This window comes from Ceratotherium simum, chromosome 20 (genome assembly GCF_057802395.1).
Source record: "Ceratotherium simum simum isolate JZ-2026a chromosome 20, ASM5780239v1, whole genome shotgun sequence".
In the NCBI taxonomy this organism is placed as follows: Eukaryota; Metazoa; Chordata; class Mammalia; order Perissodactyla; family Rhinocerotidae; genus Ceratotherium; species Ceratotherium simum.
In genome coordinates this window covers 45,640,910-45,662,676 of record NC_141919.1, presented here as the reverse complement: position 1 = coordinate 45,662,676, position 21,767 = coordinate 45,640,910, and the positions used below count along the sequence as shown (strand labels likewise).

Here is a 21,767-nt window from a genome sequence, read left to right as displayed (position 1 = left end):
TAATCATAGACATTGACCAAATGACTATGATTATTTGATTATAAGGCCACCAGAATATAATACAGCTTAGGTTTTTCCAATTTTGTTAAATTAAGCTTCTATATTTGGACATTTTCTCTTTTTATTTGATTTTTCTGCATCTCAAAAAAGATGGAACACAGAGTTGGTCAATTGAGCATGGCACTTATCAAATAGAAGACTGAGCCAGCTTGGTTTTCTGTGGCCATTAGAAATGTTGAAACTTTCCATCCTTTCCTTTAGTTAAAACCGACAAGTGCTTCCCATCCCCCCCTAGCATTTCCGATGCCTCCGATATCTTTCTTAGAAGTCCTCCGGGAGGTTGGATATTGGGGAATATTTTTCTGCTTCATTACCTTCCTTCTTGTAGTATCATGCATTTTCTTTACTTTTAGATATAGTTTAGACAGAATTTAAAAACTTTTGCCTGGCTATCTTTCCTTTTTGAATGAATGTTCTCGACGCTGTAAAGGTTTTTGTTTGTTCCTGTTTGTCTTTCACTGAGAAGGTAGGTATATGAGTAGGTGATCACCCATTTTAGCCAAGTTAATTCACACCTGGACCAACATTACTGTGGTAGTGATGGCCATCCACCATTTATGGTTTTCACTTTGTTTGACCAAATAACCTTCTGGAAATGGTCGAGGCAAATGGATTCCTTTCTCCAGGAAAGTGAAATGTGATGTCATTTAACAAGGTTAGCTTATTTTATCATCTTACAAAAATAAATTAATTTTCAATAAAGTCATTTTGGAATGGTAAGCAACCACAGTTCCACAGATATGGCAGAACTTTGATTGGAAATTTGACATTAAAAGTTCTCCAAATCAGTTGGCTGTACCAAAGGCTAATTGTGGACAAATGAAATTTCTTCAAGTCCTGGTTTTTTGGACTGGTTGCCTATGAAAAGAAAACATATTACTCTATATGCTCTCTCTATATAAATTCTGATTTCACAGAGAGATTTTGTGGGGTGACTAACTTGGAAAAATAATTAGGAAAATGGACCCTTTTATGTAGGATTATAAGTTGACACAACCTTCCTAGAGAGCAAAATGGCAATATGTATTAAAAGCCTTAAATATGTACATAATCTTTGCCTCAGAAATTCTCCCTCTAGGAATTTTTCCTCAAGAAATAATGAGAGATGTCTTTAAAGACTTAGCTGTCAGGAAGTTTATCACAGCAAAAAACTGAAAACAATTTAAATGTTCAGCAATAGATACTTGGTTAAGTAAGCCATCAGTAGAAAACTCTGTGCAAACATTAAAAATTATGTTGTCAGAATATATTTGGTCACTTGGATAGATACACTTTGTAGCTTAAAAACAAGCTTACATGGTAGTATATAGAGTCTGATACCATATTGTTAAATATAGACATATGCATATATGGACAGAAAAAATCTAGAAGCATATGTCTGACCGCAAATATAAGGGGTGAATTTTATTTTTGTATTTTTATTTACCTAGATTTTTAAAGTTTTTCCTAGTCAGCAAGTATTCCTTATTTAATAAGGCAAACTATTTTTAAAACAAGATACATTAAAAAAGAAAAATTATTATACATCTACAATGGGATCAATACTACTTTATTTACTTAAACATTTCTGTTCTATGGTACTTCAAAAGGAAATGTGAATTTTCCCTAAGACTCAGTTCCAGTTGAGTTGCTATGAATAATATAGAGTATATGTGAGTTTGATGCACTATTCTTGCAACTTTTTGTTAAAAAATATATATGTTTATATATATAGATATATTTATGATTACACAGACGCACACACAAAGTCTACAAAGTGCAAAGCACATCTGAGGGGCATACCTTCTTACATACCTCACATAACTTCCTCCATTGTCCCAGTTGGAACTCCTTGTTCCTCTTTGGGCTTTTACAATGCTTTGTTCTCCTTACTTATTGGTTTTGAAAATAGATAATTGTATAAGTGTTGATCACCCCTCCTCCACCCACCCAGGGTGCTTAGCATACTTTGCACTATTTGAGACAGTTCAACCTTACTAACCAAGCTAAGAGATTGTTCAGTTGAATTACTAACCTAAGAGGTTCTGCTCATAGGTGATGGTACTGGCTACAAATTTGACTGCTGTCAGCCATCTTGAAGTTCCCAGTATTTTCTGCCATATACGGTTTTGTCATTTTATCCCCCTCACCTCAAACTTCCTCCCTTTGTAGTCATTCCATATCATAACTTCATTTATTCAAAACTGTATTTTTAGCATTTACCACATGCCAGTCACTGGACTAGGTCTTGAAGAAGGAGGAATAAAGTCTAGTCCGTGATCTCAAGGAGTCCACGATTGAAGAAGCTGGCACATTCTGAGTGTTTTAGGTAGTAGGAGTAATTCATAGGTCTTCCCTATAGCGTGGACCTCATTCTCCATGTGCTATAAATGTTAACTGATTTTGATGTTGACAATATTCATGACAAAGAAGGAAAGATGATTGACACCCATGTCTTCCTCTTTTCCGCCATTATGGTTGCCTGATTTCACAAATAAAAATACAGAACACCCATGCAATATTTGGGATGTACCTATACTAAAAAATCATCCATTGTTTATCTGAAATTCAAATGTAACTGTGTCCCATATTTTATCTGACAACCCTATCCACCATGCAAACTCCCATCGACTTCTTAGAGCAGAACTCAGACATGAAGCCCTCTGCAGGAAGCTTTTCCTCTGTCAGCTGTTCACCGCATGCAGAGGTGCATCTGATTGCATTTCTTTGTGCTGGCTTTACTTGTGTACATACACATATCCCTAATAACCATGCACGCTCCAAAGAGGACACCCACCATACTAAAACAAAATAGTACACACACACGTGCGTGTACACTCACACATGGTTGCTCTGATCAGAAACATTACTGGATGGTCAATCATTGGTCATGCCTCTGTTCTGTAAAAGCCACGCCATCTGAATATATCTCAAAATATAATCAGAAAATCAAAAAGAATGACAGTGTCATTCTTAAGGAACATGTTTATCCCAAAATTTGTCTGCCACAACTGCCTCATCTGCCATTAGCAAGCTGTGAGTTTGACATGGCTAACGTTGTTTCCATGATATCTGTTCTTACTTCTCTAGCATGTCTTGAGTTCATTATCTGTGGCAAGGCTTTCCTCAGAGGGAAAGCTGATTAGCAGGGGCTGTTGTTGATGGACTGTGTGAAGTCCATGTGGATGACAAGCTTAAGAGTAATGGGCAAGACACAATTTGTTTGATAAAATCGAGATGAGACATTTCAGTCTAGACGAGATAGCTGTGATTCAGCTCAGGGGCATTTGGCATCTTCTGGTAAGATTTATTGCTCTCCGTGAAAAGACAAGTTTCAAACCAGGATGAGAGTAACATGTTGATCATCCATGTTACTCAGTACATGAAAGTAAGTCATTCATTAGTGGGGGTCAGAAGATGATTGAGCCCAGTAGAGAGCTCAGAGATGGGAAGCCTTATATTCATGACTGACGGTGCTTCCCCAGACATGCAGACAATGGTTACAACACAGTTGTGTGCAGCTGTTTTAACCCCGACCAACTCTGAAGCTCCAACTTGATGCTTCACTCATTCTCTCTGCCTTCCGTGTTGAGGTCAGCCTCTCCTATGGTCCTTGAGTCTCCTTCTTGGCTGTTCTTCTTTTAGTGATGTACCTGATGTAGAAATTTAGAATGACTACACAAGTCATACATGGATATGTCCATATTGTAAAAATTCAAACACTTCTGCTAAAGTGAGAGCTTTGCTTGCCAGCTCAGCTTCATGTCATGCCACTCTTCTCTCCTGCAGAGATGACAGTTATGAGTTTGGTATGTGTTCTTATTTGATATCTGTCTCCCAAGGGCAACAACTGGCTTGTTTGCTGTTCTCTCTTGAATGCCCAGCAGGACCCACAGAGGTTGAGAGAGACTTGGATGCTTATCACTGCTGTGATAAGCGGCATGAGAGTGGGGGGACTTGTATATATTTTTTAAAAATTGCCAAAACAGGGTTATAAAAATTGTGATATGCTTTGAGGTTTAATCTTGTAAGTGTATCTCTGTGACTGTATATATGATGTCATTTGGATATGATACAAAAAATCTACATTATAAACCCTTTGGGAATATGAGGCCCAAGATAAATGGCTAACCAGACCTTTAGATGAGACGGACCTAGGTGCCTTTCACAGCGCTTGGCACACAGTATGTGCTCAGTAATAATTTGTTGGGCGACTGAAGGAAGATAATGAAGCCATGTCTCAATGACAGGGAAGTTATTTCGTGGTTTAGTTCTTTTGGTGCAGGGATAATGGAGGACAAAATCAGGCATTGGGGAAACTGATGAGTTCACAGAATGGTAGATGGCAGCTCAAGCATCCATTCCATGCTCTCTCTTGCTTCCACTGTTTTCTCTTTGGGATTCTCTGAGTCTGGTTAGGTCATGAGCACTGTCATTCCTCTCATCTGGTGGTATTACATAGTTCTGTATTGTTTGATTGACTCATATACCTTCCACTCCAGACCTGAAATGTGTCTTCTTCAGTTTTGGATCCATAGCACCTCTTACATAGAAGGCATGAAATACTTGTGAATAAAAGACTGCCAGGTGATTTTTTTATGGTTCTCAAGTTTGGGTGTTAACCTGTGCAGGCAAAACTGCTGGGAGTTTCCAACACCATCCCTTCCTCCCGCTCCCCGGATATGGCCACTTCTTCATATTAGATGCTCCTGGTAGCTGTCATTTTATCAAGTCATTCTTAGGGAGGTTCTTTGGACAAACTTACACTTGATTCTACACTTGATTCTCTTTTGTAGCCCAGCCTCAGATTATGCACATAGTAACTTCCTACACAGATATAACTTGAGCTCTTAGAAAATGATCCCTAATAAAAAGAAATTTAATATGGTGGGATAAATATATGAGTAAATAAATATGCACCATCAGTAAAACCTACCCTCAGTTTTGGTATCACCAGAACAGCTGCCATCCGTATCCTTGTTCCACTGTTTTGTCCCTTGGTTTGTTCGAACCCTAATGGGGCTTTCACTTCTGAGGTGGCAGTCAGCATTTCAGATGAGAGATGTCCCCTACCAGAATATTCCTTCCCTTTACTCACTGAGTAGTTGTGGATTTCTTCCCAGACCACATCTGAAAGTGCCTGTAGTCTGTGAAGAAACGGCAAGTGTGGAGTGGGTGATGGACAGGGATGTCGTCTTGTCTAGGATAAATATTTAAAAAGGAGTTGCCACTGCAGAGATGAGGACCGTGTCTTCTTTTAATTACTATCAGCTTGCATGTGGTCATAAGGTTTCCTGATGATTATGAAGAAGAGAGAAAGGCATTATTATGGAAAAATTTAAGTGGGCTTTTCTTAGACTGACAGAAGACTCAGATGCCCCGAATTTTAGGATTTCTTTAGCGTCTGAGCAATGCCTGAGTTTGGGGATGGTGTCCAGGAAGAAGGAGTTGGGGGATGTATTAGTTTCCTAGAATTGCTCTAACAGATTTCCACAAACTGGGTGGCTCAGAACAATAGAAATTTATTCTCTTATAGTTCTGGAGTCTAGAAATCTGAAATGAGAGTATCATCGGAGCCGTGGTCCATCTAAACCTTTTAGGGGAGACTCTTTCCTTGCCTCTTCTATCTTCTGGTGATTGCTGGCAATCCTTGGTGTTCCTTGGCTTGTGGATGATCACTCCAATCTCTGTCTCCATAGTCACATGACATTTTCCATGTGGCTGTGTCCCTGTGTCTTCCAGACATTGTCTTTAAATATTCTTTGGTAACAGTCTGCATAGTTATTAATAATAATAAAAGATACTATTTATTTAGCAGCTACTAAGTACCAACTCTTTAAATAAATTATCTTTAATTCTCATAGCCACTCTAAAATGTAGATGTTATTATCCTCAATTTAATAAGGAGGGAATGGAAGCTTGGAAATATTAAGTGATTTGCCCAAGGTCACATAGCTAGAAATCCGCAGAATCAAGATTCAAATCCAGGTCTGTCTGAGGCCACATTGCATTTTTATAGGATCTAGGGTAAAAAGTTTGGTGTGAAGTCACTGTGTGCATCTATGTGTTAATAGCCTATTTCATTCCCCAAAGGATTTGAAGCAGCTTATAAAAAATATACAATACAAGAGAATCAAAAGTAGTTAAAGGAATCAGAATTGAGGGAAAACAAGAGCAAGAAAGCAAGATGAAGTTGGGTACAGTTAGAACATAACAATGTATGTCATAATGTTCAGTGTCATTGTTGCAGAGGGTTGCAAATCTGTCCCTGGCTTTCTAGAAGCAAAGAGGAAATATATTCTGTTAAAGAAATCACAAAATCCAAACGATAAAGCTAAGCAGGAGCTGGCCCGGTGGTGCAGCGGTTAAGTGAGCACGCTCCACTTCAGTGGCCCTGGGTACACAGGTTGAGATGCCGGGTACAGACCAATACACTGCTTATCAAGCCATGCTGTGGCGGTGTCCCATATAAAATAGAGGAGGATGGGCAAGGATGTTAGCCTAGGGCCTATCTTCCTAAGCAAAAAAAGGAGGATTGGCAACAGATGTTAGCTCAGGGCTAATCTTCCTCACACACACACACAAAAAAACCTAACCAGCAACAAAGCTAAATCCTCAGTAGAAGCAAAGCATTTGTTGGTACTGAGTCCTGGGAAGACTCTCTCCTGTGGGCCTTCAAGAGAGCACTCTCGATTTCCTAGGCAAAGACCCCAGCAACTTCCTTACAGGAGTAATCGCCACACCACATGCATTGCAGGGCTGATTCTTGTAACTTCCCCCCTCCCCGTGTAGGCGGATGTCACATTGCCAGTGTGTGGTTCCCGGGCAGGCATTCTGCAGGGATTGTGGAGTTTTCTCATGTGGAGCTACAGAATGGAGTTCATCGGTTCGGCTGGATTGGGACAGCGTTTCTTCATCATGGCTCACAGTAGGGAAAAGTATGGTCACACATGTTGGCATTCTCAGGGACATTCAGTGTGGAGAGACTGCCCTGACATTTCCAGAGCTCCTGCCCAGATCCGGTCCTGCCTTTCTTATTATATGTACAGAGGAACTTTTGGGAAAACCATTTGTAGGCACGACTCTCTTCCATTTAGTCAGAACTGGGAAAACAAACTATTCTGTCAGGTTGACCCAGTGCCATAAACAAAAGTGAAGTGTGTGCTGGATTTCCATATAGTCATAGGTTTGATTTGCTGTACTCCTTTAAGGGCGATAGTCCTAGATAAGGAAGGGGATGTAAGGAAGTGGCCTATGGTTTTCCTGTACATCGAGGTGACTTTTTTTTCCTGAAAGAGCTTCTTCATAAGTTGGATGGCTTAATTCAAAGCGAGGATAGCCTTGTGTCTCCAAATACTCTAGATAATTAAATATTAAGACACATCCTCTTGGGATTATCAATTTTGCAAAGTCAAGCATTTTTCACTTAAATGTAAAAGTCACTGTGTGAACAGGGCCTCAGAGCTAAACTTCTTTACATTTCCAAGAGAGATGCAGTTAAGAGAGTGGAAATTGAGACTGCCCTATACCCATCCCCGCCGGAACAGGGCAGTAACACTCATTGCCAAACATGATAATACAGTTTCTCATGGATGGTCCCAGTTGCTGGGATAAAGAATGCTGAAATTATCTATTGTCTATGCGTTTCATCCATCCATCCCTTCATCCATCCATCTATCCATCCATCTTTTCGTCCATTGTTCTATCCATCTATTCATCTATCCATCCATCTACTCATCCATCCATCTCTGAGGATATGATACCTGATACAAGGCAGTAAAAAAGAAAAAGAAAAAAAGGTTCATGTCCTTGTAGAGTATCCAGGTTTTCAGATAATAAAAAATAAAATTACACTGTGTTATAAGTGCTATGAAGGAAATAAACAGAGAAAGAGGATAGTTGGGGGAGATCGATGGCTGAATTGAGACTTGAAGGATGAAGAAAAGGCAGCCATGTAAAGAGCTAGAGGGAGAGCATTTCAGGAAAGAGAGAACTGGAACTTCAAAAGTCCTGATGGAAAAGAGCTTAGGATATTCAAGGAACACAAAGGAGATTAGTTGGGTTGGAGTGAAGGGATTGGGAGGTTTGTACTGGGATAAACTGGGATTGGGTAGGGAGTGGCAGACCATAATGGAGTTCCAATCTTATTCTAAGACCAATGAAGACAGATGAAAGAATTTTAACCAAGCGAGTGGTGTGATATGACATGTGCCTTAAAAGAGATCACTTTGGGGACCCTTGGGGGAGAACAATTTTGAGAAGGGGCAAGAGTGGAAGCAAGGAGCCCAGTTGAGAGCAGGTATTTTAGTAGGCCAGGTAAGAGTTGTGGCGGCCTAGACAGAGGTGGGAGCAGTGGAAATGGAGAGAATAAGACTGATTTGAGAGATGTTTTTAGTATGTTACTGATGATGCGTTTGGGTCCAGGCTAACATCTGTGACCACCAAAGGCGGTTTTCCGGAAGTGCCATTAATAATCCATTTGATAAGATCTTTACTGGATTAACGTGATAGTATTTGGATGACCAGTAAGTAATCTCATTTGGCATTACATCTTTAACTGGATGGCCTTAAACTAGGTTGGGTACCTTATACTTTGGACAACAAGATAAATAATTTACTTAATTGGACTTAGGTTGGGGTTGAGGCTTGAATTTCTCAGGTTTAGCTTGAGGGTTTAAAATTTCTGAGAATGTTCCCTGATGTATTTCCTATGTGTATACCGAAAAAATGCATATTCCCGTACATTTTGACATTTAAATAAAATCAAATTAAACCATGGATTACTATCTATAATCAAATCATAATAGAATATAATCATACAATTCTAAAGTTAAGAAAGCACTCTTAATCTATTATTTGTTAAATATAGATGAGAGCCTATAGCTAACAAGTCCAATTCTCTCCATTTGATTTTTGAAAAAATCTCAGAAATGTCTAATTGTCAGAAATGTCTATCTGTACAAATACTCTGACACAAACTGTACTCCCAGTAAACATACTGCTGTTTAATAGGCTGAATCAAGATGTTTTTGTCACTAAAGTCAAGGAATAGCAGACTTTTCTTGTGTCACAGAAAAATTAAATAAATGAAATGAATATTTTATATTTCAAGGTTTTCAACAACATTTTTGTTAAACTTTTGGCACCCCTGATGGTTTACCTGGAGTAGAAGCTAGTCTACAATGATATCTTAGTTCTAGATTATTTAGTTATTTTGTGAGCTAGGGTCTGATTTGACACACAATGATTAGATTCATTATTTTACAAATAATCCATCAGTGTTTCATACTTTTGTAAAAATCCTAGGACTTCCAGATGCTCTAGAGGCCAGGTACTGTAAAAAACACATCCAAAAAAAAAAAAGAAAAGAAAGAAATAAAATGGCTCAAACATGACAAGCATTTCTCACTTATATGAAATTTGGAACAGAGGTACTTGAGCTACGATTGGGTTTCTTCCAAGCAGTGATCAGGGACACTGACACCTTCCATTTTCTGGCTCTGCCATCTTCCGTGTGGCTTCCAAGGTTGCAGGGCTTATCTTCATCAAGCTGGGGCTTATCTTCATCAAGCTGAAGGAGTGTGCATGGGAGCGTTACATAGATTACGCTTAGAGGGGCACACGTCACTTCTAGTCACATCCTATTGGCGAGAACTTAGTCACATAATCACAGCTAAGTGCAAGGGATGCCAGGAAATTTAGTCTAGCCATGTGCCCAGGAAGAAGAGGGAATAGTTTGAAGAACAGCTAGCCCATCTCTCCCATGCGCCTGATCCATTTGGGAAAACAGTCTAGCAATCAAAATATGTTGGCACTGGTGTGAGTTGACTTGGGGGTTGGGCTGGCATGATGGGACACACTGTAGATACCCAATAAAAATTTTTAAAAATCCATTTGAAGAGAAGTGGAGTTGTCAGAGACAGCTTTCTAATGAGGTTATTTTCTTTTTTTCTAAAGAGTAGAAGGACTATTGGAGTAAAAGACTTTCCATTTTTTTTCAAGGTTATACAAATAAGAAGAGAAATGATTAATCTGATGTCTTTAAAAACGGCATACTTTCCTTATAAGAAAACTGTTTTGGTAGAAAGATACTGTCATTTGCTTTCTTTTAAAAAGCAGAACCTATGGAACTTATTTCTCCTGAGGACCAACGTGTAGGAGAAGATCCTTCAGTATCATCCATAGCTAACACTACACTGGGCACTAACCAGGCATCAAGCATAGTGTTACCCAGTTTGCATACATTATTTCCTTTTATCACCAAAAGAATCCTGCACAATCCCATTTTACAGTTTTGAGGAACCATGGCTGCAAAAAGTTACATAACTTGGCAAAGTTCACGCAAAACTGTCTGCCCAATTTTCTGTCAAACTGTTATTTAAGTGTAAAATAAGTGTCTTGAGTACATCATTTTTTTCTTTCCTTCTTTCTTTTTAATAGAGAAGAAAATTTGTCACCTAATAACATGACAACCTTCACCTCTCAAAAATAGTTTTCTCGAGAAAGACTTCTATAGACTCCTGGCTTCTGAAAAAATAAGTCAAATACACTTGGGTGTGTATTTCTGCTCATGGAGAGCAAGACCCTTTCCCTCCCTGTGTGGTCAATTTAGATGCTGGAAGCTGTTTATGAGTCCCCACAGCTTGACCATACACAGGGGACAAGGCAAATATGATTCCAGGGTGTGGCTGGAATTCATTTCTGGCTTCTGTGGCAGAGGCAGGAAAAGCCCTGCTGTCCCTGTGAGAAGGGGCAAGATCCGGGCCTGCCAAGGTCTCTGCACAGCAGCAGACTGGGAGGAGCATGCCAGTGGGCTTGGCTCCTAGGTCAAGTCAACGTGGGGGATCCTGCGGCAGAGACAGGCCGTGGGGAGGACCAGAGCATCATGCAGTTAGAAGAGGCGATAGTGCAATTGTCAACACAGTGTCTTCCGGGGCAGAAGTACTCAGATCAGTTTTCCCAAAGTTGGTTCCATGACCACTAATTTTGCAAGAAGCTCCATGAAAGAAGCTTTTTGTGGGTCAAGAAATTTAGACAACATTATGTTTAATATTGACTCACAATGTACATTAGCATATTAAAAGCCTCTAAATCTTGCAGCAAGACACCTGTTAAACTTGTTCAACCCATGATATAACAAACTTAGTTGACAAAAAAAAGTCATAGTTATTAATATCCCGAGGATCCAGTGTTTAGGGGAAGGTACTTTATGAAACACTGATCTAAAGAGAGCATGAAAAGAAGATAATGTTAGAAAATAAATCCCATGTCCAAATTCCAGTGGAACATTAAATCTGTGGAAGATTACAAAATTACTCCTTCATTAGGCAACATAAGCAGCAACAACGATCGCTGTAACCCCAGTGTTTTCTTTGGTTTTAAACAAAAGAGAAGTATGAAAAACTCTTATATTGTAAAATGCCTTTTGCCCCTCTTTTTGTTTTCTTTCGCCCTCTCTTTTTCTATTACCACATAAACTTCTTGCTCTCATCAAATGAGTCACTGGAAATTGTAATGTTTATTCTTTTCAGAAGATGTGTTAAAATCCCATTGAAGGGAAAATAAAAGTATTAATAAAGTGCATATTGTCACTAAAAGGTGTTACATAAATTTATTGGGCTGGTAATTTCATTTGATGTTTCTGTAAATTTGGGGAACTTGAAATATATCCTCCCTTCCTTCCTTCCTGCCTCTGTCCCTCTCTCCCTCCCTTCCTTCCTTTCTTCTTGTAGCAAATATATGTTGATGCTAAGGCTTGGCTTCAGAACTATAAAACTCAATATCTCTTAATGTGTGTATATTTATATATATATTTTATTGGATGAATAAGTGTATCTTTTATGTGAATGATGAACACTAAGAAAACTAAAAACATTTGTATTAGTCATGCGACAATTTTGATTGTGTAGACTTGGGTTGTGGAGCATGGTGTACTGGAGAGATGCCATTAGCACACTTACCACCACTTTTATCATAGAGCCATGGCAGACATCACTAACCAATCACAGCGCTCATTCATACTAAGCCCAGACCCGACTTTCTCCATGTCACAGGTAGGCAGTCACTACAGAGTGACTGGAACTGGAGCTGTTTGCTTTCCCTGGAGTAGTGGAAGGATTAAAGTTTTAGGAGACCTTGGTTCTTTTCTTGTGTTGTTTGACCTTGGGAAACGGCCTTGGTGGGCCCCATTCTCATTTTCTTCACATATTTAGACCAGTGACTTACTATATTGTTTTAAGCATCCACATTAAGCATCTGTCTACCAAGGACTGTCTTGGTGGCAAATTTCATTTAAACTCAGCAGTTTTCAGCCTGCATGTTTGATTTCCTCTCTGCATTATAAGGAGTATCTCATGCCTTACCTCTCTCATTGCTTTCTGTATGGTCAATATTTTAATATACCTTTATTTATTTTATGTATTTATTTTTAGAAAAATGGCCTTCAAGATGAAAGAATAACGGTTTTGATTTCCTACACTTGTGGACACAGGCCCCCTCTATGAATTTATTTTTCTAGGCCACCTAGGCCATGTCCCAGGGAACCCACCCCTTCACTCTCCCCTCCATCCTGCAGGGCTTCTTGGTCCATCCCTACACCTGGATTCCTCAGCCCCTGGAGAAGCCCCTGGTGGCTTAATGGTTGAAGAGACTCTGCATGAGCCTTGTGTTTTTTAATGACACCTTTCAAAACCTTTTTAAGTGCAAATCTTGTTATGATTTGTTGTTTGTAGAATGTCAGCATTTGGTACTGAGAGTTCAAGGGACTCAGCAAACGATGGTAGGCTTTACCCAAACAGTATTTATTATGATATCAGTGAAATAGTTTCTTCAGAAACCATTCCTAGGATTTGAATGTCCTGAGTGCATATTACAGAGAGAGTAATATTTCCCAAGTGTATTCTTTTGTTCCCCCCAAATGGTGCAGGGCTTTTGGTTGGAGCTACTTAATAGGTCTCTGTTGGTACCCTCTTTTTAACCTCCTAACAGGTAACTTTGAATTCTTTAAAAAAAACAACTCGTCAGCGTGTCAAATCCATCCCAATAGAAAAAAGTGTCATTATTTATCATGATCAACCATGACTACTTGAAGAACTTAAAGCTGCTTCTAGGTGAACTATTTCTAAGAATCCCTTCAGAGATGACAGGAGATTGTCATTTCTAAATGCCGAATCAGTAACTGGCCAGGACTTTGTAACTGGCCATTATTCAGAAGATATTTGTTGAGCACCTATTGTGTGCCAAGAACTTTCCTAGATGTTGGAGATTCAACTCAGACTCATAGAGATTCCTTCAACCTTGGCATCACCGGATCTGAGGGGACGAAGTCTAATAGTCACTCACTCCCGTGGTAGCTGCTAAAATGAGCATCGAGGGACAGACTATTTAGTTTAATCCCCTGTGCTGCATGCCAATGTTTCTTTCTGAAACAACCAAGAAATCAGCTGAGACTCCGACACCCTTCGTCAAAAATAGGTTTTCACACCAGTCCTGGTAGCTGTAAGAAGACTCATTCTAAACCAGTTTTTGTTTATAGAGCATGTGTCACGAGCAGCATGCTGAGAGATGCAAAGTAGTATAACAGATGCCCAGTGAGGAGAAATTAATCACTGTGCAGGATATGACAAGCAACAAGAGTGGATTGATAAATAAATGCTCTGTGAATTCAGGGATACACAGAGCGGGCTGGCCCCATGGCGTAGCGGTTAAGTGCTGGCGGCCCGGGTTCGGATCCTGGGCGTGCACCGATGCACCACTTGTCAGGCCATGCCATGGCGGTGTCACATATAAAGTGGAGGAAGATGGGCAGGGATGTTAGCCCAGGGCCAGTCTTCCTCAGCAAAAAGAGGAGGATTGGCAGATGTTAGCTCAAGGCCGATCTTCCTCACAAAAAAAAAAAAAAGAAGAGGAATAAAGATTGATATTTCAAAATAAGTAAATAAATAAATAAATAATAAATTAAAAAAAAAAAGAGATACACAGAGGACCCCTCTGGCTGGAAAGACAACAGGGAGAAGGAGGGAGTGAAGGATGAGTAGAAGATACTCATGATTTGCATCCCAGCTCTGCCTTTTACTAGCTGCGTGACCATGGTTGAATTTCTTAGCACGTGGAAGCTTCTCTTTTTAATCTGCAAAAGAGGAATCATAACATCCCCTCATAGATGTGATGATAAAAATGTAAAGTGCTTAGCACTTTAGTGTCTGAAATATAGAAAACACTCGGTAAATAATATCGGTAAACACAGCAAAACACTCAATTGTTTTCTGTGATTGTCTATAAAGTAGCAATATTACATCACAGGACCATGGTCAAGATAAAGTAAGATGACGTAATTAACAGGCTTGGCGTAGTGCCTACCGTGTGGTAGGCATGCAGTAAATATTTGCTATTATTATTATGAAAAATGTGGATAGATGAGAGAAGGCATCTCAGACAGATGGAGAAGGAACATAGCCTGGCTTGGGCTTGGCAAGTTACCCAATCCTCTTGGACAGAGGATTTGTTCTGGTGAGTAGTAGTTGAAAGGTAGATGGTGGTTGTAAAATGTATGAAACATAAATGAAGAGCCTCTCAATTAGGGATAGTGAAGGAAGATTCTAGAAGAAAATCAGATGGGTAATCTCCAAGTTTCCTTCTGACTCTGAGATTTCGTGGTTCCTCCAAAACTTCCAGTGATTCCTGAGAAAGATTACGGTGAATCAAACATCCCACGCAGGAGGGCTCTTAGGGCTCCAGCCTGGAACACACCCATAAGACAATGAGCGCCTCTTCTCTGTTTTGACAGTAGCAACCCATTTGCTAAAAAAAGAAAATGTTTTAGTTTTTATGTGGCAATCTGACTAAGTATTTGATTTGGCAGATAAGAGAGGGAAGCAACGCTCATGAGCGTATTAGGTGACTTTATGTCCTGATCATTTTTTTCCCTTTAGCATTGAGATCCAGAGTCAAGGAGAGGGAAAAAAAGAAAAAAACCCCAACTCTCCAGGAAATGAGTCTCCAGGCAGAGCGAGACACCTGAAGAATATATCACTTCATATACTTTGTGCGTGTGAGTCAATAGGCAGGTTCTGGGCTTGCCGAAGTGCACCTGAGGGCTGGTGTGAGAGAAGAACCGCTCCTTCCTGGTAGGAGGGCTTCACCGGTTAGGCTCTTAAGAGGACCAGAGAGGTGGGTGGATTCCCTGTGGAGCTGCTTTTGTGGCATTGACCAGAGTTGGAGAACAATCTAGTGCAGCATTCCCAAAGTGTTCCATGAAAAATAAATTGAGAAAACTCAGGGATAAATCAGCAAAAATGTTTCTTTACTGCAGGACTTCTCAAGACCTCTAATATGCCTGTGTGAATTCTGAGCGTCCAAGGAGGGAGAATATGAATGTAGGCGTTCCCACACATACTGGAAAGTGGACTTTTGGATATAGAATGAATCTAGGCAGTAGCGGCTTGAGCCGTGCTTTGGGCAAAGCTGATTCAGGGTCAGGAACACCAGGCTAAATCATTTCTCTGTTCTAGCCCTTTCCCAGGGGTTCCAGATGCAGACACAGATGTTTACAGCCAGCTTTGTCTTTCTAGCAGCTGACTGGGGGTCACTGTCCAGGAGAACACAGTCATTTGGAAAAAACCTGATGGGCTGTGGTAGGCAAAATAATGTCCCCCTTCAAAGATGTCCACATTCTAATCTCTAGAACCTGTGAATATGTTACTTTGCATGTCAAAAGGGACTTTGCACATGTGATTAAGTTAGAGGTATTGAGATGGGCAATTATCCTGGATTATCAGGGTGGGCCCAATGTAATCACAGGGGCTTTATAAGAGGGAGACAGGTGGGTGAGAGGCTGAGGAGATGCAAAGATAGAAGCAGAGGTCAGAGTGATGTGGGCCCACGTTTCAAGGAATCTGGGCAGCCTCTAGAGGCTGGAAAAGACATGGAAATGGATTCTCCCCTAGAGTCTCCAGAAGGAAAACAGCCTTGCTACCCACTTTAGATGTCTGACCTCCAAACTGTAAGATAATAAATTTGTGTTGTTTTAAGCCACTACATTTGTGGTAATTTGTTACAGCAGCAACAGGAAACTAACACACGGAGTTTGCTAGTGGTCCCACCTTTCCTGTGCTTGAAGGTGGAGGGACTAACACACTCCAGTACCCTTCTAAGATCCTGCGCCCTTTCAGGACAGCCCCCTTTGAAGTGGGGGGGCTGTCATTAACCACCATCTGGCCAAGTGAGTCTTGCTTTCTTGCTGTCCTTCCTCCACTCCCCAACCCCCAAGGGCCGATCATCACCCCAGCTCTCGTTTGCCCTGCTTAGATATGCAGTGACCAATCACTGCCAAGCTTTGGAAGAAGCAATGAGATTGGTAGCTGGTCATGATGCGCACCTGTTATTTACACAGTGATCTGTGGACTGAAGAGCTAGCTATCGAGTTTGTACTTCATGCAATTACTAATATAATATACTGTGGTAACTGAAATCTGAGCTGGGTTGTTGTGGGACTGGTGTTGTTGAACCAAATGCATGCGTATCAGAACTGAGCCAAAATGAGGATTGCATGTATTAAAATTATAGCACAAATCCTGCAGTATAGTTGTTATAACTGGACTGGTGGGCAGCCTGGCCATGCCCTCATGCATCCACTGAATACTAAAGTCTGAATGTGGCTGAGGCAGGGGTCAGGGATTTCAGTAAACAGTGTAGGAATTTAAAGTGCAGCAAAGGATAGTGAAGCACTATTTGTACCTTGTCTCTGATGATCACAGGTCACTTCTCCAGGAAACAGATTCCGAGACCCTGAGATTTGCAAGTGGGAGGTTTTTGGGGGCTGCTTATAGCAGCAACACCTAGCAGGGAAATGAGAGCAGCAGATTTGGGCAGAGGGAGAAGCTGACTGTGATGCATGAGGGCCAGGCCTTTATAGCTCTCCATCAGCCAGTCATTGGATGTGGGCTGCCCAGACCCCAGCGCATAACTCCCTCCAGCGAGGTGGCTGTCTCTAACTGAATGTAATCCTGAAGAGGCACTCAACCGAGAGCTGGCAGCCTCCAACGCTCCCTGCAACTGGGGGAATGAATGCACCAGTCCTCAGGGGATCTGGGCAGCCCATCACAGGGTCCACTACACCAATTATTCTATGATTCTGGTACCACCAGACAGCCCAACTTTAGAGGGGCCTGATCACCATTTCTAGCAAGGCTCAAGTCAGAATCTGGAGCAAAGTAAGCAGGAAGGAGAGCATAGGAGAGCTGTCAGGCTGCTGAGCCCAGGTCAGGACTGCTGGAGGTGGAGGCCAGGCCACCTTCCAGGCCAGAACTCCCCCTTCCCAGAGTAAAGAACAGATGAAAGGCCTAGATCAGCCTCCAATTTCATTTTTATTGATGGTACCTTATTAATTTGAGAGAAGTTCAAGGTCTTGTTACTTAGTCTCGTATTGGCCTTTTAGGGTGCTTGGGCTCTGAATTGGATGGAAAAAATAACAAGAACTTGAAATAAAAAGTTGCTAGGCTTGACATTTGTGCTCGATTTTTCCTCTAGTAAAATATAAGTATCTTGTAAAGAAAAGATTAAGTTTTTTCAACTCCCTGCCCCTCCCCTGCCCTCCTTTTTCCTTTTGGTTCTTGGGCCCCACACAGACCTCAGGCTCTCTCTGCAGTTTAGTCGCCTCTGGCTCATTACTCATAAAGAATTAGATGCCTGGAGTCCGGCACCCACTTGTCTGGATTGGAAAACAATGGGGTCAGTACCTCTCATTCTCTGAAGCAACTGATCGGCTCACACTTATGGCTTTGAGAACATCCCCACCCCACCCAACCCTCCAAAAAAGGGTCAGCAGATCTCAGAGGGAGGTTGCTAAGAAATCAGCAGGGAGACAAGCAAGATAATAGAGGACTTTGTCACAAAGGGCTGACAGCATGTTTTAGAATTGCTGATCTCAGTGCTTAGGCTAAATACTAGATAAAACGAGATTTATTCCTCCTTCCCTGTGATATTCTCTTTAGAAAGACTGAAGATGCTCCTGTCTGTGAGAATTTAGTTTTGGCGTCCTGTTGGACTGAGGGTTTGGCGGCCACCTGACAGAGACTTCTCATCTTGAGAACTGAATCTGGCCTATCAGGAGTGGCCGCCTAGAGAGGCTGAGTTAGGAGAGATTCTGAAGCAGAAAGCCTCTGTTGGATTGACTGGTGGCTGCCCTGGCTGTGCGCCTGGGGAGGAGTGGGACATGTGCCGTGTATTTGGCCATCTCTGGACCGGAGTTCGCACCCACAGTCCTCGGTTGGCTGAAGAGTGTTTTTTGTTTTTTTATTGTTTAAAACAATATCCAATGCTTACCTTTGATCCAATGTGGGATATACTGTAGTTTCTGAGGTATTCAGAGGTAAGATGCTGAATGTAGGATAAGTTAAAGAGGTCATTTCCCTAGACGTTAGGGAAAAGGTGAAGGATAATTAAATCCCAAAATGAGCATGTGAGTGTGGTAGAGATGGTGGAATTAGAATGTGTAAATATTATTCAGTTTTGGTATGGTATAGGAGACACAGATTAGTGACTCTACCAAGTGACTAGGTTCTAGGTCCCATGTGGCTGGACCTGCTGATATGCAGATTGTTTGGGGTTTGCAGTGGAGTCTCTCATTATCTCATTTGATCTGACGGGAGGCAGTGAAGTATGAAAGCAGAGCCTACAGCACGATGCTTAGAAATTGTGATCGGAAACAGGAGACCTGCCAAACTGCTAGGGAGAAGGATGGTGTAGGGAGACGAATGGTATGTGTTTGGAAGAAATAGGTGAGTTGAACTGGTGGCTGAAGGGTGAAGGACAAATGGGGTTAGAATCCAGTTTGTCTTTTGTGTTGAGGGTGTGCTTTCACTGAAAGAGCGTCAAGGACTAAAGGTAAAACTTTGAACTGTAATTTTTTTTTTCCTGAGAAAGATTTGCCCTGAGCTAACATCTGTGCCAGTCTTCCTCTATTTTGTATGGGGGTCACCGCCACAGCATGGCCTCTGCCGAGCGGTGTAGGTCCATGCCCGGGATCTGAACCTGGGCTGCCGAAGCAGAGTGTGCCAAACTTAACCACTAGGCCGTGGGGCCAGCCCTGAACTGTAATTTTTAAATTTCATTTTGCCCAGCAACTTCTTTTTGTCAGGCAAAAAACTGCCCTATAGTATCAATTCTCTGACACTTGCCCTTGCTGGAAGTACATTACTTTGTTCATTGTAGATTCCTCAATTCATGAATAGTGCTTTTTTTCAAAGGTCCCATTGCTGTAACTGGAGTTTTAAATGGGGACTCAATTTGTTAAGTAAGGACACCTGTTTGTGCCTTCTATAATTTGGGTTGCAGAATAATGCAGCCTTGTAAAGGAACTTTGCATTCCTCACAAGATGCCTTATAGGTAGGAAGCCAGAGTTTTGTTCCCAGTACAGAGAATTTGAGATGTAGAAAGAAAAAAACTTAAGAAGGTGAACTAGACTCAATTAAATGAAATTTGGCACCTCAGTTCTGGATTTCTGGTTTCTGGTATATCACTTTAATGGTGATTTTTCAACCATTATTTGGAAGTTCTCGATGGCTCTGAGGTCTGGTCAAGTATGCTCTAGCATTTAAGAAGAAGATACAGTTAAGTGAAGTGTAAAAAACAGAAATCTAACTTGAGCCTGTCTTTGTGTAAGACTAATTAAAAGATTGATTTTAAATGAAAAATTCATAAACATTTAATGATATCTATCTATATATTATAAGTCATTTCAACATAAAACTTAATGGCAGAATTATAATTCTATCTAGTATAAGATGGTTCTGAAAGTTGCAAACAATATCTAGAAAAAATCACACCCCCAAGTTGAGGTCCTTCCCTATTAGAATGCACTGTTTTCCTGTACCGACCCACACCCACACACACGCACACACACACACACACAGAAAGCCATTCATTTCCTGCTTTAACTTGTCCCTCAGAAGGTGGGATTGTGGTATAGTATGACTCATTTTCCTCACAAACCGGACGTTGCCATTCTAATGAGATATGGCATGAGTGGAAAGCAAATTAATAAATATTAAAGTGTCTTTCCAGGGAAACTGAGAATGTTTATTGAATTGGACAGCCCTGGGAATGTTTGAGTTACTCATCTTAAAATGTACATTGGATTAAATGTGATATATATTCCGGTTATTAAAGACGGATAAAGATGTCAACCTGACGCATTTCCTTTTCAAGTGTTTTAAATGAGGACTTGAGTTCCTCTTGCTGGGTCTATTAGAACAGCAATCTGTTTACCTGATGACTTGCTTATAGGTTGAAAGTCAGACTGAGCCTAAAGGGTTAACAGGCTGGCTTTCTTAGTCATCCTTTAGAGAAGGTTCTTATTTGATTGTTGAAACATAAGGAGACAAGACTCTTGGGTTCCAGCCTCATCCTCTGGCTTCCATGTGATTGTTCTTTTTTCCTCAGTTTTTTCTTATATAAAAGCAGTAAATCATTAGCAGTAGCTCTGAGGTATAGAAATAAATGCATTTGCCCTTTTCAGTCCTTGGGTAAAGTATTTAAATTGTAAAACCCGACTACATTATTCCTATTTTAATAAAAGGAGGAAAACAGATCCCAAATGAATTTAGGAGTTTGATTGGGATAAATTGGCCAGGCAGTTTAGAATTTAAATTCATGATTCCTTTCTAGTCCGTTTATTGGTTGGTAATTTATGCGTATATATATATAAATTAATTAACATGCACTTTACAAATCCTAAGATCTTGTTCTTTGAATTGGAGGTTGCACACTGGCAGTCCACAGGCCTATACTGGCCCTCAGAGATGTTTTGTTTGCTCATAGACAGCATAGATTTTTCTTTTTAATTGTCAACCTGTAAAAATACACTGATTTCACATAAAAATATGGATTTTTCAGTTACTCTTGAAAAATCAGAAGATCCAGCTCTTCCAGGTCTTTATCCCCAGATAGTAACTGCTGCTAATGCTGAGTAACTCCCCTATAAATGGTGCATGTGCCCAGCACTGTTTGTCTCTTCATCTATCTGACAGCTAAAAGCATTTAATAATGAGACCCTTAGACTACAACTCACAGTTTTCTCTGTTGGCCTAGATAAGAAAATTCTGGCATTGAGAATAAATAATTTAAGCATTATTAAGTGGTGTTTGTATTCAAAGAGATTGAGTACATGAACAAAAACCTAGGGTACTGTTGCTTTCAACTTTCTTTTAGTAAGAAGTGAGTTCTCCTTTCTTCTATTTTTCTCTTAAGTTTGTCCAAAGGTGCATTTGCAAATAGTTTACCAAGACCATGGCCTAACCAGCCCTCCCCTCCCCGACTGTACACACATCACACACTTATTCCAACAAGTCCTCTAATTAATGGTCTAGCATAGCTCATGAGATTCCCAAAGCTAATTAAACAATGCTCACCCTTGTACCTCCCAGGAGATTGGGGAGTAGCTCGGCGAATGCTATGATTGATATGAAAAGTAGCAACGTATTCTTAAGCACTTTTAGCACTGTTGTTACTCTGTGAGGCACAAGCTTTCAACACAGTGGCCTTTTATCCTCTGTGCTTTTGGAGTGTGAGAACACCATGAAGGCGACATGCACCACAGTGTTCCTGTGGGCTGGGAATCAAGGCCAGGAGAAGGGGGCGGGCAGCAGGGGAGTGACAGTGGGGGAGAGGGAGCTGGCAGCTGTCATCTGAATAGCATTTCTCTCTTCTTTTATCCTCTTGTCCAAAAGCT

General features: G+C 40.8%; 1 protein-coding gene across 1 annotated transcript in view; it reads left to right on the top strand.

Moving 5' to 3' along the window:
• The window catches only part of MOB3B (MOB kinase activator 3B), a 182,746-nt gene that overhangs the window by 5,834 nt on the left and 155,145 nt on the right, over positions 1 to 21,767 (top strand). The window lies entirely within an intron of this gene.